Source organism: Arabidopsis lyrata (genome assembly GCF_000004255.2).
Source record: "Arabidopsis lyrata subsp. lyrata unplaced genomic scaffold ARALYscaffold_6, whole genome shotgun sequence".
NCBI lineage: Eukaryota > Viridiplantae > Streptophyta > Magnoliopsida > Brassicales > Brassicaceae > Arabidopsis > Arabidopsis lyrata.
Window position 1 is genome coordinate 9,764,820 of NW_003302550.1, and position 16,293 is coordinate 9,781,112.

Below are 16,293 nucleotides of genomic sequence, written 5' to 3' on the forward strand. Positions count from 1 at the left end.
GTGCACCCGCCCTGGTGACATTGCCGGTCCGCACTATAGGTCCACTTGTACTCTTCAATCCCTCGAGCGATTGAGAGAGCTTTGCCGGATTCCGCCGGAAATTATGGCGGAAGCACAAATAGCTTCCCCCACAGAATCTCCAGAGAACCATCGCGATGGTTACTTCTGTGTGTATGAGATTTATTTCAAGGGTTGCGGGCTGCCCTTTCCTCTTCCCGAAGCCCTAATTTTATACCTAGCGGCTCTTGAAATCGCTCTTCCTCAATTAACCCCCAATCTTCTCCGTACAATTCTTGGAATTATAACAATCGCGGCGGAGGCCGGTTATGTTATCGGAGTTGCTGAACTAAATGAGCTTCTGAGCGTGAGAAGTTCATCGAAGAAAACGGGATATTTCTCAGCATATCCTAATGCCAACAGGAACATCATTTCACATCTTCCGAACAAGGATGAAAATTGGCATCATCCTTGGTTTCTAATTAAGAAAACCCCCGCTTCGATTGGAAATCTCGCTGATTTTCTCCCTTCGAAGTGGTCTGCGAAACCCGGTAGTGATTAGGTTGCCCGTATCTTTCCCGGTTGTTTCTTTATCTTTATTGACTAACACCGTTGTTTCATTTCGCAGCTTTCATCGCTTCCAACCTCCCATCTGAAGAGTTCATCGAATTCTTCAAAATAATTCTTGAAGGGGAAACCCTTTGGAATTCCTTCACTCTTGAACGATTCCTGGAAGCTAACCACAGACTCAGGATGAGTCCGCCTGGTCATCTTCACCAAATTCCTCCCCCTCCTTCAACTCAAGGAATGTCATCTCGGGCCCTTGCGGCCAAGCGTAAGTTGCTTTCCAAGCCGATGGCTGAGGCTTGCGAGGAGAAGAAAAAATTCCTCGCGACTTCTATAGACAAGAAGGACTACAGTAGAACCTTGCTGGTTGATGATGGCAGCACCGAGGGAGCTCGATCTGTCGCTTCCTTCAGATTAACTCCTCGTCGCGATCGTCGCGACTCACGTTCTCCTCGGAGGGTTCAATCTCCTCGCCGTGATTCACCTCGTCCTCCCCGAGATGATTTTAGTAACGAGCCAATTAAGAACTTTGTTCGCCGGAAGAGAGACAAGTCCTCTCGCAGCGATTCTTCTCCGCAGAGGGAAAAGTCGAGGGCCCGGACTGACCGCTCACCTCGATCATCTCCTCCTCCTGAACCAATGGATCCTCCACGTCCGGTTGATATGTCTTCCTCCCCCCAGCCTGATAGTGGAAAGACTGCTCGGAGTGCGTCTCCGAAAAAGGGAGATTCTGAATCTCGAGATGCTCCCTCGAGGCTGAAGCCTGCTCTTGTACCTCAAGTCAAATCGCTTTCAGGTTTGGTGATTTACACACACTTAAACTTTTTGTCTTTATTAAAATTCCAATTTTTACAACCCTTCCTTCTTCGCAGCTATGGAGAAAGAGGGCAGCGTCTTCCGATGCTTCAAGACCCGATCGGGTTCGATCTTGCCAGACTTTGACAAATGGCGCCCTGCGATTCGTGAACGTTATTTGCTTCACGCGCATCACTCTTCTCGGGTTAGCTCCGCTTTCTTTTGTGTATATTTTTTATTGCATTGCCATTCTGCGAACTGACTCGTCATCCCGGGTTCATGTATAACGCCAGGCTCAAAGCGAATTTAACGACATGATCGAACATTACGAAGGGTTGGTCATTGGACGGGAGAAGGAGATTGACATGTGGAAGAAGAAATTCTCAGCGCTTGAGGCTGACCTCAACTCTTCTGCTGGCTCTAAGCACGATCTGGAGGATAAGGTCGATAGGTTAACGTCGGAGTTGGCGCAGGTAAAGGGGGAACTGCAAGACTACTATGACCGGAATTACAAACTCCAGGACGAACTGTCTGGTGTTCAGGGTAGACTTCACGAATCCGAATCAACCACCGACACCCTGAACAACCAACTTATCGAGCTTGACGCGAAGTACAAGGCGCTAGCCAAGTTGCGTGATTCTGAGTTGGCAAGGTCAGCATCGAAGGCCAGAAAGGAAGTTAAGGGACGCGGGATGGAATTGATCCAAGGGGCCATTCGCTTCATGCAAACCGAGAAAGCTAGGTCGGACTTGGAGTCAGACATCAAGGAGCACGAAAGCAACTTGATTCTGCTGGACCAAATCCATGAAGCAGATTTCTCCGAGGAGCAAGAAAGGACCGAGCTGTCGACTAACCTTTCTGAAAAACGGAGTCGCTTAGCAGCTCTTCCCACTTCGGTCTTCAACCCGCTTGACTTCGAGGCATTTTTTACTGAATCACCTCCTATCAGTGAATCGGGTTTAGATTGGGCAGGTAACACTTGGCTCCTGTGGCTTACCTTTTTCTTACCTTGTACCTTTGATTGACTGGAATCATTATTTCTAGGTTCAAGTGAGACGGGAGACGTTGTCCCGCCCGCAGCTCCAATGGTACCAGAGGTCACTCCGGAGGTTGGTTGTACCACGGAGGGTGGCGAGGGAGCTTCATCTGATCAAGCACCAGTTAAGGAGGTGAATGAAACTTTGGTTGCTGAGCCGGAGTCCGGGGTGGAGATTACTCCGTAGTGGCTGTGTCCACTTTAAATTGGGGATTGTCCCTTTACCTTTAAGACTTAATGTATTTTTGGCCTAAGGAGGCTTTATTGTTTCTTTTGAACAAGATATTTGCCTGAGGAGGCTTTTAAACCTTTCTAGGTTGTGACCCAAGGGGGTTTGGTTAAAATTATATGCGGGTTTGCAAAGTCCGCTTTTAACCTTTTGTGGCCTTGTGGCAATGCTTTCGAGATTTTTAGGCTGATCAGACCTTTCTCTTTAGAATGCGAGAGCTGAGCTCGGCTTAAAGCGAGTTCCCCACTTCGGGTTTAGTCAACTCGGTAAACTTGTCAGGCTTGGGCCTTAGAAACTTTTGCAGTTTAATGCGACGGTTGCTCTTTCCCTTCTTAAAGAGAACGGCTCGTCTTTTAATGTAATAATTGCCTTTTCTCGATTTTCCAAAAATGGTTTAACCCACTCGGAAACGCTACCATTAATGGATTTATGGTTCCAAGACAAACCCTAAATTATTATAAATAAAGGCTTACCTACCTCTAGGCTTTATTAAACATGACTATAGAATCTCACTTGAGAAATATTTTAAGAATGGAAAACGAAGAAGTAGCCCCCATCGCTCCCGACAGCCCACTTTTCTTGTCCGGCGACGGATTTGAACCGGCTGGCGTTCTCTTTCCTCACGCCGTCTTTCACTTCCCTTCAAAGGAGAAGAAAGAGGCTTGCGACTTCATCGACAAGGTAAATATTTAAAGTTTTTTGACTTGAAAACTTTTTCGTTTTGCCTTATTCACTCTTTTTTATGCTAGGTCGCCGACAAGCACCGTCGCTTGTGTGAAGAGAGGCAGCGGCTGGGACTCAAAAGGCAGACGCTCGAGGCTCGCATCGCCCGGGTGGAAAGGAAGATACGGGCCCTGGAGAGCGATCCCTTTCAATGGGAGTGGCGGAACCTCGACTCCGTTGCTGAGATCCCGAAGATGCTTCGGATGTATCTCCGCGCTAGAGGAGTCCCGGGTCCCGTAAACGCCCCTGTCTGCGCCGTTCCGTCCGACAGTGAAGAGGAAGAGGACTTGGAGGAGGAGGCCAGCAACTGCCGGAAACGCGTTCGGGATCGTTCCGAAGTGGATGCCACGAACAAGGCGTCCACTTCGGAAACTAAATCGGCGATGAAGGAGCCTGTTCCTGAGCCTCTCCCATAAGTGTTCTTTAATTTCTTCACTTTCTTCTTTCTTTTTTTTAAAAAAAAAAAAACTCGTGATGGGCTTCGGCCCTTTTTATTTATGGAAATATTTGCTACTTTCCTTTCTTTCCAAATATTCTTGGAGATGCGTCCTTTAATGCAGGATCCATTCGAGGGCATAAATTTCTCCGCGAATCATTCCATTCCTTGGATAAAATCCGCAGCTTGCTAAGGATATGGGGTTCCTATAAATTATAGGTTCGATTTCCCTTTACTTCTCATCCTTCTTTTCATTTTAGCAGGTATGGAGTTCAATCTTCGCTGTTCAGAATCTATGCCCGACTTCTCCAGAATCGGAATGATGAATGAAGATGTTTCAAATGAGCCAAACAGGCAGCCTTCCCCACTTCACGGCCTCTCGAGATCTCAGATCCGAGCCCCATGTGCTTTGATCAGGGATCTCTCAATCAGAGACCAAGGAACAGCGACGGCGTTCATAGAGGCACTTGAACTTCAACACCGGAAGCTTACGTCGGAAAAGAGGAGGCTCCGGAAGAGGATTAACCGAATGCAACGCAGGCTTACTACGATATCAAGAAATCTTCACATCCTTGAATCTCACCCCGGAGAGTGGATTGAGCTTGGAATCTCTGGTCAAGGAATTGAAGTGTTCTGCTCGTCAACGAGGATTTTGTAGTTCAAAGTGTACGATGAGGGACACTTCGCCCTTTTTTTTTCTTGAATAAACGCTTTATTTCTAATCTCTTGTATGTTCGCATAGCCGAACCTTCTTCCTTTAATAAAGAAATAAAACAAAAATTTTATTGATAGCTGAACTCGTTTTCGAGCTGCCTACGTACCCATTTCGGGATCAAGCCAAATCGTAGTTCATGTATATAAACAATGCATGTAGCCTTTAAACATAAAACTTCTTTAAGTTGATCACATTCCAAGGTCGCTTGACTGGATTGTCTTCTAGGTCTTTTAACCTATAAACGCCGTTTCGAACCACCTCGGTAATAATGTAAGGTCCTTCCCAATTAATACCGAGTTTACCGGCACCTTCTTCTTTTTTGTTGTCAAAGACGCGCCTTAATACATAATCTCCCACGAAGAACGGCCTACTTTTAACTTTAGAATTGTAATATCGGGCTGCTGCTTGTTGGTAATTCTGGATCCGAATTAGAGCTTGTTCACGCCTTTCATTTATGGTATCTAGTGAATCACTAAGCATTGCTGAATTTTCTTCCTCATTTAACGGTGCTTCTGTTCGGCGAAGTCCGGGCACATTGAGTTCGGCTGGTACTACCGCTTCCATGCCGTAAACCAAAGAGAATGGAGTTTCTCCTGTAGGTCGCCTAGGGGTTGTACGATAGGCCCACAGGACGGGCTGGAGTTCTTCATACCATCCTCCCTTTAGATGACTTAAGCGTTTCTTGAGATTGCTTAATATTGTCTTGTTCGCGGCTTCAGCTTGTCCGTTTCCTTGCGGATACCGTGGAGTAGAATAACTAACTTTGATTCCCCAGTCCGCACAAAAGGCATCAAACTCGTGTGAAATGAATTGTGGTCCATTATCAGTAACTATTTCGTATGGAACTCCATGCCGACATATAATGTTTTTCCAAATAAAGGTCTTCACCGCCGAATCCTTGATACCAACATACGCCTCAGCTTCAATCCATTTTGAAAAGTAGTCCGTCAGGACTAGAAGGTACTGTACACCTCGAGTTGATTTGTGCAATGGTCCAATGATGTCCATTGACCACCTCATAAACGGGTATGGGGCGGAAATGGAGGAAAACAATTCCGACGGTTGGTGGATCAATGGTGCATGGAGTTGACAGCGCTTGCATCTTTGGGCGAACTTAACACAATCTGTGATCATAGTGGGCCAAAAATAACCCATTCTTTTAACTTTAAAAGCCATAGCTCTTCCTGATGAATGACTCCCACATAATCCTTCATGCACTTCGCTCATGACGATCTCGACTTCGGGCCCAAAAATGCACAATAGGTAAGGGTCACTGACACCTCGTCTATATAACGCATCCCTTGACAGACAAAATTTCGCGCTAACGACTTTCATTTTCCTGGCCTGCCATTTATTCTTTGGGAGCTCGCCTGTCGTGATGTAGTGCTTTATTGGCTCCCTCCAGTCAGCCCCCCAGTCTTTAGCCGGAATTTGGTCAACTTTGTGAAATATTCGTGGCTCTGGTTCGGGATGTTCATTTGGTTCAAGAATATCCTCCTCGATTAATGGTTCGGTTTCCAATATTGTTTCTGGAATCACATCCTCAGCTAAGACAACGGGTTCCTTGTTAGATGTGTTTGATCCCTTTGACTTTCTTCGTTTGTTGGGTGGCGGTTCGATCTCTGGTTCGCCACGGTCGCGCGCCGCTGCTCGAGACCTTGTAATGACGAGGGTTTCCTTGCTGTCCTGAATGCTTCGCTCCGAGATGCATTCTACTGGAATAACTCTCTTCAACTCAGGGTCTGATGTTGATGCCAATGCGGCAAGTGCATCTGCAGTTGTATTCTCTCCCCGAGGTATACGGATTAATTCAAATTTCGAGAAATTTTTAGATAGATCCTTCACCACTTCGAGGTATGCTTCCATTCTTGAATCTTTGGCCTCATAGTCTCCATTAAATTGGTTAACTACTAATTGCGAATCGCAATAAGCCAATATTTCCTTAGCTCCAACTCCTTGTGCTAGCCGAAGTCCGGCAATAAGGGCTTCGTATTCTGCCTCGTTGTTGGAGGCACTGAATAACAATCGGAATGATTGTTCTAGAATTTCTGATGTTGGAGACTCCAACTTGATTCCCACTCCTGATCCTTGTTTTGTTGAAGACCCGTCTACGTGTAATTTCAAAGTTTGGTTCTCCGGTTGCTCTATCGTTCCAGGTATTGGTAGTTCGGTCAGGAAGTCTGCTAAGACCTGAGCCTTCATACTGATCCGGCTTTTGAACTCTATGTCGTACTCGCTTAATTCCACCGCCCATTTCGCCAAACGTCCGGACTGACTTGGACTATGAAGTATTGTTCGGAGTGGTTGGTTAGTTAATACTTCAACCGGATGGGATTGAAAATATGGACGCAGCTTCCGAGCCGAAGTTACCACCGCGAGTGCAAGTTTTTCCATCATTGTGTATCTGGTTTCCGAATCCGTCATTGACTTGCTCACGTAGTAAATTGGTTTCTGCTCCCCACGGTCTTCCCGAACCAAGACTCCACTAACCGCGTGGTTTGAGACTGAAACGTACAAGTAGAGTTTTTCATCTACTTCCGGTTTGGACAGTACAGGTGGAGTGGTTAAGTATGCCTTAAGCTGCCCAAAAGCTTCTTCACACTTCTCATCCCAAAGGAATCCTTTGTTCCCTTTTAGAATTTGGTAGAAAGGCAACGACTTATCTGTTGATCTCGAGATAAAACGATTCAAGGCCGCAATTCGCCCAGTCAACCGTTGCACTTCTTTGAAGTTTCTTGGAGATGGCATGTTCAGAAAGGCGTTAATTTGATTTGGATTGGCTTCAATCCCTCTTTCTGTCACGATATAGCCAAGAAATTCTCCGGATGGGACTCCAAATGTGCACTTCGCCGGGTTCAGCTTCATTTGATATTTATTGAGAATATCAAAACATTCCTCCAAATGTTTAACATGATCTTCTTTCTTCAATGATTTAACCAACATATCATCTATGTAGACTTCCATAGTCTTCCCGAGGTGAATGTGAAACATTTTGTTCACCAACCGTTGGTAAGTCGCTCCTGCATTTTTCAAACCAAAAGGCATTACCTTGTAACAGTAGATACCTCTATCTGTGATAAATGACGTCTTTTCTTGATCGTCGGGGTTCATCATTATCTGATTATAACCCGAGAAGGCGTCCATGAACGTTAACAGCTCATTTCCAGCGGTGGACTCTACAAGTCGATCTATATGCGGGAGCGGAAAACTATCTTTGGGACATGCTTTATTTAGGTCTGTAAAGTCGATGCAAACCCTATCTTTCCCATTCTTTTTCTTGACAACGACAGTGTTTGCTACCCACTCCGGATATTGCACTTCTCTTATGGACCCTATCTTCAAAAGTTTATCCACTTCGTCGTTTACTATTTTTGCCCGCTCCACTCCAAGCTTTCTTCTTTTTTGTTTCACCGGTTTGAAGCTTGGATCTACGTTTAGTTCATGACAAATTATACTCGGATTTATGCCCGGCATGTCCGCTGCTGACCATGCAAAAGATGCTTTGTTTTTCCTTAAGAGTTCGATCAAAGCTTCTTTTATTTGGCCAGTCAAAGTTGCTCCAATTCTAATTTTCTGGTCCGGCTTGTCTTCTTCCAGTACCACTTCGACTACTACATCCTCTTTCTTCTGCCCACTAGGAAATTTTGTTTTTAGTCCTTCTTTTGCGGGCTTCGTTAGTTGCTATTGAATCTTCATACGGTGGCTAGCTAAGTAACAAGTCCGTGAAGCTTCTTGGTCTCCCCGAATTGTTTCCACCCCATTTGATGTTGGAAATTTGATACATTGATGGTATGTAGAGGGAACTGCTTTCATTCGATAAATCCAGGGAGTCCCAAGGATGATGTTGTAAGTTGCGGGCTTATCGAAGACGACGAAGTCCACAATTTTCGATACTTTTTTGGCAAGGACCGGTAGCTTGATTGTTCCGAGAGACATGGCTGATTCGCTTGTGAATGCAACTAATGGAGACGGAGGTCCCACTATGTCTCCTCGGCTGACTCCCATTTTTTCTAGAGTACTTAAAAAGATCAAGTCGACCGAACTGCCTGTATCTATAAGGATCCTTGATACTTCGAAGTTTGCGACATCAAGAGTAATGACTAGAGCATCGTCATGCGGTCTTTCGAGATGCCGCGTTTCTTCTTCGTTAAATGATATTGAAGCACCTTGAAAATCAATTTCTTCGCTCAAGCTTGCTTTGAGTAAGACATTTCGTCTATGTTTTTTGATGGAACTTATTGAATTTCCGTAAAATCTGGAACCTCCTAGAATCACATTGATCTTCCCCTTCGAACTCCTTGGTTCTTCCTCGTTGGATAACCTTGGTCTTTTGGAATCTTGATCTTTGGAGTTTTCCTTTGCTTCGTGGTATTCCTTCACAAAATCTTTTATATCGAATTTAGAAAGATTGCCACTAGCCCAAAGCTCCGCGAGGTGCTTTTTAAGAACGCTGCAATCCTTGGCTAAATGTCCGGTTACTTTATGAATGTCGCAATATAGACTTTCATCACGGACCCAAGTGTTTGATCTTCCTTTCCCTTGGAATTGCTTCCCGACGGAATTGTTGAAGGGTTGCGACCCAAACTTCCTTGGTCCTTTGCTCTCTCTAGGCTCGAACTTCTTGGTAGGGACGGTGATTGCCGGCTTTTCTTGTTTATTCCGTTTGGCAACACTTTCTTTTTCGTCTTCTACCTCCATCCAATTGTTTGCGCGGAAGAGTGCATCCTGAATTGTGTCTGGTTTATGAAGTATTAAGTCTTCTTTAAACCTTGAATCATGTCGCAATCCTTTTCGTAGGGCAGATAAAGCTGATTGCTGTGAGATTCTTGGGAGTTTTGACAGTACTCCTTTGAATTTGGTGATGAAAACTCGAAGTGACTCATTAGATCCTTGCGTTAAGTTCCAAAGATCGGCATCCGAAACGCTTTTATCCATAAGGATAGAGTATTGCTTTAAGAACTCGGCTGATAGTTCGTCGAAATTGCTGATCGAACCCGGCTCTAATTGGGTGAACCACATTAGAGCTTGGCCACATAGATTTTCCGAAAATAGCTTGCAATAGCCTGCGTCCTCATCAGCTTCATCCAATTCGACTCTTCCTGCAGCGATCAGAAAGGCTGCAAGATAGCTTTTTGGATCCTCCAATCCGCTGTAAGGGTCCAACTTGAGCTTCTGGGAATCTTTGATCCTCAAACTTGCAATTCGCGGGATAAAAGGGGTTCGCCTAGCTTCTTCAATGACTCGATTGATGTCTGGCTCCGAACTTGTAGCCTGATGAAATTTTGATTTCATTTCTTTTAATTCCTGGCTAACCTTCCTCATGGTCTCGAACTGGTCGAGGTTCTCCTGCTCGTACTGAGCTGCAAGTTGTTCTTCATCCCCGAGCTGCGTCTCTTCTTCCGACGTCTGAGCTACATTATTAGTAGCACCGGGAGTTGTTTGCCCGCTGGTTTCATTTCGTGCAGCGGAACTTGGCGAGTTGAATATCCCTCTTCGGGTTCCCACCGGGTTTCCTGCACTTAAAGAGCGAACACGAGTTTGTATATTATTGACGTTTTGACTAAGAGATACCTGGGATGTTTGCAACGTATCGACGGCCTTCTCCACATCCGAGAACTTTTGTGATATGTCCGACATGGTTTGCTGCATAGCTTTGAGGGTTTCGGCCAATGATGTCTCAACGGCGTCTCCTCCGGACATTGTCGCTTATCTCGGAAATGTAGAAAAGAAGAAATCTGACCACTCAAGAATCCTGACTTCCCCACAGACGGCGCCAAAATGTAGATGTCGGATTCACACACTCAAGTATTTTGTTAAGTGGGAAAGATTATTCTTGAGGGACAAAAATGAATACGTAAGAACTTGTAAATTGATACGAAAATTGCTATATTATTTCTCTCTTGAGAGGAAGATCCCCTTTACATGGCCATTAGCCTCTATATTTATACATAGATAAACGACATTAAAATGAGTAATTAAGTACAATTATTTCTTCTTAAATGTGTCCGTTTTGATTCTTCGGCTTTAATGCTCAACGTTTGAATTTGAGTTGACTCTGATCTTCATGGGCCTCGCCTCTTTTGGCCCAAGCATCCTTGAACCGACTTACCCATGTCTTCTACACCGAACTCGTGTCACCGTGCAGTCAGTTCGGATTCCCGAAATGATGACAACCACTTCGACCGTCCCTTCGGCTCACGGGTCCAATGGGCTTCGTCCTTTATGGGCCATTATCTTGATTACGTGGCAATCTTTGGTTGGTCTCGTACTTCTGGTGCGGGATCCGACACCAACAGCTTTCTTCTTCTTCTTGCCTCAGTTTAGGAGAAAGATTTTTCTTGCGGTACACCGCGGAGCTATTATTTTTTTAAAAAAAAATTCCTTCCTTAAACTTCCAAATCTAGATTTTACCCCGCGGTACACCGCGGGTCGATTTTTTTATAACTAAAAAATTATTTTGCAAAATTTTAAGTTGTATTTGTTTTGTTAATATTGTTTATTTTGTTTAGTGTTTCTGATTTTATAATTAAATTTTGATTTTTAATTCTAGGATTTCATCCATAGTATATTGTTTAATATTAATATTGATCTAAACCCGTTGCACCATATAACCCTGTCCCGTAAAATTAAACATCATTTGTTATTTTTTTGAATAATATTTTTATCCACTACGGGTCGCAGGTTCATGCGGATAAGCCCGTAGAGAGTTGCGGGTTTGCGGGTCGACCCGCCAAAAGAGAAGCTATCTTTTGAAACCCTTTGTTTTGTTTAGAGTTTTAAGAAAATATCCCTAAAAAATAATTTTCATTATATAAAAAAAAAAAAAAAGTAGAAGAAATTGTAGTATCAACATTCCCGATTTTTACATCACTCGTAACAATTATTTTATTTTTTTTGCAGATAAAAATCAGAAGTTAACTAAGTCGAGATTTTTAAAAAGATTGAGTAGAGATTTTTGGTAAATTGTTGAGAACATATTTGATTTCAAAATCTTTACTTAAATAAAATAAATCTAAATAATTAATGCTAATGGCATGTCATTGTAAATACTTCTCAACTTCAGGATTTATTTGCTAATTGTGATCCAAAAATGTATATATAGACATATATAGACCATAGTATAAGTGTATACTAATACGCCCCCTCACGATGGAGGGGCATATGTCACTCCAATCTTGGTGAGCAGATTGTGAAATTGCTGTCGCGGAAGCGGTTTCGTTAGTGCATCTGCTAGCTGATCCTTGGTGTTTACATGACTGACTCGTAGCGTCCCATTCTGAACTTGTTGGCGAATGAAATGATAGTCCAGCGCCACATGTTTCATTCTTGAATGAAAAACTGGGTTTGCACATAAGTACGTGGCGCCTACATTGTCGCAATAAATAACCGGTGTATGGGTGGTTTTGACACCAAGTTCAGAATGGGACGCTACGAGTCAGTAAATAACCACTGACATTTTCCTAACTAGGTTTAACCTAAGATAAGAAACTAGGTAACCATATGAAGAATCCTATCGATAATTCGCAAACCTAATCAATCATAATCCACAAAAGCATAAAGTTCTATTTAGACTATAAAACTACTCATATATAATTTAAAGAACAATAAAGCATATCAATAAAAGGAATTCCATAATTGAATTAGAATGTCAAAAACTGGAGTTCAAAATCCTCTCTGATGATGTATTGTTAGAAATTCTTCGTTTCGAAGATTACAAGATCTAAAGCAAAAAGTTATAAAATAAAATAAAACAATGCCTAACAAGTTGCTCAAAATTAAGGAGTTTTAAGGCGACAAAGGAAAAACAAAAAATTTTGTTTAGTCGCGGAAAAGTAGAAGGTCGACACCATAAATGTATCAGTCGATCTCGTCGTCAGTTAATCCATCTACTTCTTAGGTTGGGTTTCTTTGTTTTTTGTCTGATGTGCATATCGATAGATGCAATTAGAGGATCAATCGATCATAGTTCTTTTGTCTTCTTATTCTTGGTTTGCTTTAAAATTTTCAATTTTGTTTCAAACGGTTATTTACCTTAAAATGATTTGATAATTAAGCAGTTCGATAATACACGAATAACATATTCACGCAAGGAGAGGTAGGGAACAACGCAACTGGGAGAGACCACCAATCGGATGGATAAAATGTTACCATGCAATGCATGATGGCTCATTTGTTAACCAAAATCAACTCTCTACACCGGTCATTAGAGACAAGTGGGGCAACTATAAAGGTTCAGGACAAGCGAGAGGCATCTACACATCGTGTGCTCTTGACAGTGAATTCTAGGCTCTAATCATGGCAATGCAACATGTATGGAGTAAGGCTTTTCGAAAATTTATATTTGAAAGTGACTACAAACAAATGATCGATATTCCTTCGCCGGATTCAATGCTCGTCGTTGTGTGTTTGCCGCCTTATTGTGTTTCCCCGCCGCATCGTTTCGTTTCCATACTTTCGAATAACGCTTCTATGTCTTCTTATCTCTGCCGTTGTGACAACACCGTCGAGTTCTCCCAAACAAAAATCAAATTAAAACATAATTTTTTTTATTATTTTCAGAGTTGTTGGGTAGTGTAGTAAACTTATTTTTGATGGTGTAATGGACTTATTTTGGTTATTTTGCAAACTTATATTTATATATGATGTGATGCAATCTATTCTGATTATGTCGTAAACTTATTCGTAATTGTGTTATACATGCAATCTTATATATTCTGATGGTATAATTGTCATATTTTTGGACAGAAAAAAAAATGAGAAATATATATAGCCATATATATATATATATATATTCGTATTGATATATAACCATATTTTATTTTACGAATGTCAATTACTCCAAAAGCACATCACACAATAATATATATAAGGAGTCGAATCCACAAGCACTAAGAGATGAGCTTATAAAATTAAAATTATGTCCACCAATTAAAGGTAAGGCAAAAAGAAGTAATTAAACAAGAAAAATATAAAGGTTATTATTTTTTTTTTTTTGTCAACTGGTTGAATATATTGAAGAAGAAAAGATTACAAAGAGAACCATTTTTACAGACGAAAAGAGGGTCAGTAGTCAAACAACCGAAATCTACTCTACCCAACAACCTGAAAATAATAAGAACATGGCCATTACAAAAGAATTAGGCAACAGAAAATAGCCTATTCGAGATACATCACAAAAAGCTTAGACAGAGGAAGCCAATCTCTCACATTCAAACAAGCCAAATAACCAAGGAGGGTGACTTGAAGCAACATAAGAATTCAGTCTGCACTCGGAAGTGACACTTTGTGCCAAGAGATAAGCTCCTCTATTAGCTAGTGGAAGCTCTAGGACAACACTCCACTCCAAAAAATGACCCAAACAACGAAGTAACTCTGTAGACTCATACCTGAAGGATGGCCAAGCGATAGGTCTCAGTATGATGTCTAACAAAGATACATCTTGCAGGGCAAGATTAAATGAAAAATATAAAGGTTATAAATCAGTAAATATTAAGCATTGGATACAAAGAATCATCAGGATCATGACAACAAAGCTAATAATTAAATGAAAATGCATTTAACACCGTTTTTGAACACAAAACATTGTGGTAAAATAACCTCGAGCAACTAATAAAATAAACACTAAACTCTCGTTTGAATTTAAAAAAAAAAGCAAAACAAACATTGATATCCAAGTTTGAATTATTCACAAAGTGTCTTTAACTTCAAGGGCTGCCTGCCCCTGTCTCCCTGTACTATATCGTTTCAACTTGGTTCTTCCTGTACTTTCATCCTCTACCATTTTGCTCATTTATGTTCTTTCAAACAATTCAACAACACTTTTGGTGCGTGAATTAAACCTAAGATTAGTATCTAGATGACCAATGAAAATTTAACAATAGAAGAATATAATTCTAACAATCTAAGATCTGATGTAAGAATCAATATCAACATTGATCTTACTATAGCTGACGAATCTACTGATCGACTTGCTGAACAACTTGATGAGGGACTCGCTGAAAGACTTCCTGATGGACTTCCTGAACTACTTTTTGTATCACGCCAGCTTGTGCCAATTAAAGAAAGTTAATATTTCCTTTCCTTGTGCGCGTCTCAGAGTTATATATGGAAGCCTGGAGATACTCTAAATCTTCTAAAAAGTGTCTCACACAACCTTAGCTGCATCTTCCCACACAAGAACCCGCAGAGCCAAGACTTTCTTTTTCTAGAGCCGAATGAGATCAAATCACAACGGCTCTATTCTGATCATCTTTGGCGCATCCAGAAGATTCCTACAATGAATATGGACGTCCCAAAGCAGCATCACTACTTGTCCAAGTTATCAAGACTCAAGATGCATCACAACTTCCCTAATTTGGCCTATTCCCTCATTCAATTTCCAACGGCCATATTTTCATTTATTGTTGTGATTTCTTTCTTTATTTTAGCATATAGACGTTGTATGAGCCTCTATATAAGCTCACCCTAGTTTTCATTTGTATTCAAGCCTTCTAGGAAATAAACAAGTAATTTCTTCAAAGAGTGTCTTTGAGTTTTATGCATTAGAAATTAGTGTGGATTCACTAAAATCTTGTGTATGTGCGGATAATTAGCTTGTGGATTCAGGTTAATTTGTTCGTGGTTTGATTGTGGATTCAATCAAGCGTGTTGAGTGTGGATTCATTCGATAAAACCTCTATATTTCATCTCTACCATCGTCCATCGAATCATTCAAGCAGTAAGCCGAGAGACCAAGAAGCATAAACCCTAGGTGGATTCCGAGGTTTGCATCAAGATCAATTAATCATGAAAACCTTTTGGAAATCCTAAACTCAACTACTCAGACATAGAAATAAAAACACATGAAACAATTGATGAGAAAACATAATTAAATAACTAAATCTAAAAAATAGAGATTCATCAATCTTTTCCAAAGGTATGGAGTCATAAATTCGTCTCCCCATACTTACAATAGCAATAAAACTCTTAGCTAATAAGGTGAGGTCCGTGGAAATCGAACCTCTCACTTAAATAGCCAAAAAAAAAAACTAAACTGTCGATTTAGAGCAAAAAAAACTTGATTCGCACAAGGCACCGATCAGTCGCTAATGTGGACTGATCAGTCAATGGTTTAGTTATCTTTTTTTTTATATAAATATTTAGTGAAGCGATCAGTCACATACTCACATGTGTGAACCGGTCGGTCTTTAGTATATAGCTTCTCTTCTTTCTTTTTCTTTTTTCCGGCAAAATCAAACTTCATTAAGATCAAAGAGTTATTACAAAGACATATACAGAATTACTGTAACACAGTTATTACATACACAAATGTATGTGCCATACACTAAGAAAAATATAGCAGAAGGGAGTTTGACGATGCTTTCCGTAGAGTAGTCTTACTTGCTAACCGATCATAAGATCGGTTATTGTCCAACTTCATATTTGATTTCTCTTTGTTACGATTTGTATGTAGCAACTTGTGGCTGAAACTTTTTTTTAACAAAACGTAGCATTAAACCCGATGTGCCCAGAACTAATTCTGAAATGTAGACACGGTGGCACCAAATCTTCCGTACCAAGGTCTTTCTAAAATATTTTGACGTCTCTGTAACTCTCTTCAACAAAACCACATATAGTTTTATTGTATTATGCCAAGTACCCGACCCTCTCGTGTTAATAGGTTCCCATCTTTCTTAAGTAGCGGAAGATTTAAGGATAGAAGTAGAGATCCTTTGATTCCTCGGAATACCGGAAAACTATGGTTTCTCGGATCTGTTGATTCTTCAGAATAGCAGAAACGAGAGAACGTGAGAAAT